A 2842-nucleotide genomic window follows, 5' to 3' on the forward strand; every position below is an offset into this window, starting at 1 on the left:
AAAAAAACAAAACTTTACAATAAGAAAGCAGGTGTTTCTTTTATTTGAAGCTCTGCTGTTTATTGTAAAGATGTGGCTGGTGAATAATAACTCGGTGTTTTGAAACATTCCATCTTTCAGTGGTTTGCTTTTTGAAGCATTCCCATACAATGCAGTGTTTGCAGGACGTGCAGTCGGGTCACAAAGCACAGCTCTGTGTGCTGCATGAAGCTACAAAGGCACTGCTGGCAGTGCTGCCCTAACTGCCCAGACAGGAGTCCTGTAAGCAGAACGCAGGAGGAAGGCACCAAGTGGCAGGCAGGGAAGGGTAAGTGCCCTGAATCCTTCTCCAGTCCCAGGAGAGAATGGAATGGCTCTGACTTAGGGCACCGCTATGCTGGGGCTCCAGAAAGAAGAGTGCAGGTGAGGACTGGTGCACTCCTCTTTGCCACAGCCCCACGGGTGGAGGTCTTGTCAGTGGCAGCACCATGATCTGTTCTGACCGCTGCTGGAATGCACCACCCGCCCCTCACTGTGCCAGCATCCACTGTTTGGTCTCCATAAACGCTCAGTAAGCTCTGATGAATGTTAGTGGGTGCCATCTTTTTCCACATGGAGGAATTCAGTTCCACTCCTTTGCTTCATACACACTTCGTGTCAGACATCATTCTATCAGACCACCCCTCTGCTGCTATCTGTCACACAGCAACAAAATGTCACAGGATATTGGTGGGAAGGTTCAGCTTCTACTGCCATACCACCAACATCCGCCTCTGACATCATGGGCCAACATCATAAAATAGGAGGCATTACTTTCAGAGCAGCCATCATAGATAGGTAGGTAGATAAATAGATAGACAGATTGATTGATTGATTGATCGGTAGCTATTTGTTAGTTTGCAGTAAGAAAGTTAAGCCCAGTTCCCCATGCTAACAGCTTGACCTCCCAGTGCTTGGATACTGAGAAATTTCGTGTTTGTTTAAAATCAATGTTTGCAGTGGACTGTGAAAACATATATATAGGCCTTTGGATTTCTATTAACTTGTTTTCTTTCTAATTTATTACTTGATTGAAAGTGGGTCAAATACTTACGGAGAGCCACTTCCAGTTGCGTGGAGGCTGTGCTCTTCCTGCTGCACGTATACTACCAGCCCCAATGCCATGTTGCACAAGGCCTGTGTTTTCTTTAAAAGAATAATAATTTAAAAACCCACTTTCACAATATAGCCTCAGTTAGGTCATTTGTGTTCTGTTCTGGCTATTTGTTTATAGATGCAATAGTTCAAGTCATCAGGTTAGTACAAATGTTTATTGCAGACATGTTAACAAGGGTCTCTGTGCAGTGAAATCGTGGATGCTGTGGCAAACTCAGCTGGCAGGTAGAGCAGAGCGGGCAGCAGCAGTGGGGAAATGGCATCATCTGAATCCTAAGTGCAGAAATGCCTCTGTTTATCTTCTCCAGTGACACAGGAACCATTTATCATTGTAACATGCATCCCTGTGCCGTGTCCTGAAGGCGAGGTTCCCGTTCCAGGCAGGCATGTTATCACTTCCCCCACCCAAATCTGACCAAGATTACTGTGTTAATTCAGAAGTTTGTATTCAATTATTTATCTGCTTTTATTTGCCAGGAAATGATGGCGTTGAGCCTACAATAAACGCAAATGGGCTGCCCAATTAATTTCCAGATCATTCTGTGTGACCACGAGGATTGCAGGAGCTCAGATAGCACAGTGGTGTTTTTTAAACCTCTCTCCCCTTACTTGTGCCACTTTCTGTTATGATCCCTGCCATACTTTAAAAACACAATTGATGGATAGAGCTAAATAAGGCGTAGAGACAAGTAAGGAACAGAACAGAACAGGCAGAACTAACAAACATGCAACAAACATGCCAGCAAGTAGGCTTGTTTTACAAACAAGAACAAGGAGCAGCGGTGGGACTTGAGGCCACAGGGGCTCGTAGCCACTCTCCTGGCTACGGGCACTGAGCCCTGCTGTGAGCAACAGCTGAAATCCTGAAGTGCTTCTGCTGCAGTGGTAAACTGAACTGAGAAAACAGACACCAGGTAAACAGCATAGGTAATGTAGAGACTGGCTGAAAACAAACACCTGTGTGTATGGAGAGCCAGCGCCAAGTGACCAACGTATGGGATTTCTGGCCTCCCATGGGCTGTCCTATGGAACACCACGAGGCCATCAGAAAATACACAACAACCTGAGCTAATGGGGTCCGTCAGTGCAGGCAGGGCATGAGCAAAGAGTGAGCACTGTGCAAGGAAGTTCTGTGGGCACTATGGGTCAGTTAGAGCTCTGTCCTCCTGGGCACAATTACTCTGCACCGCTCTTTTCTGTGTAGTAAGTACTAATGGTCAGACAGCAAACATCAGCCAATAGTGTGGGTGTTAGAGATGATCACAGCCAGCTCTGGATGGATCCCAGAGCTCCTTGTCAAATGCCAACCAGAAGAACACTGATAGAATGTCAGTTTCGATACTTGATAAATATGTAATGGTATGTTTCTTTGTTAAGAACATGAGAAGTACTCCAGTGACAAGGTGCTGCACAGTTATTCCTTCCAGTTCCTGTAGGGAAGCCAAAAACCTGTCCTGAGCTGTCTCCATAGATGTCATACCCTTGGTTTCCACATAGCTCTGAGCACAAGTGTGTTAACTGGGCACATAATTAGCCCACATCCCAGCTTCGGTTTTGTTACACTGACTGGCTCCTGGTGCAGATATAGGCAGATGTGGGGTGTGATCAATCATTTTGATAGGATGAGAGGAAATGGCTTCAAGTTGCACCAGGGGAGATTCAGGTTGGTCATCAGGAAAAACTTCTCTTGAAAAGTGGTCAAGCAGTG

This window comes from Meleagris gallopavo, chromosome 14 (genome assembly GCF_000146605.3).
Source record: "Meleagris gallopavo isolate NT-WF06-2002-E0010 breed Aviagen turkey brand Nicholas breeding stock chromosome 14, Turkey_5.1, whole genome shotgun sequence".
Taxonomy (NCBI): Eukaryota; Metazoa; Chordata; class Aves; order Galliformes; family Phasianidae; genus Meleagris; species Meleagris gallopavo.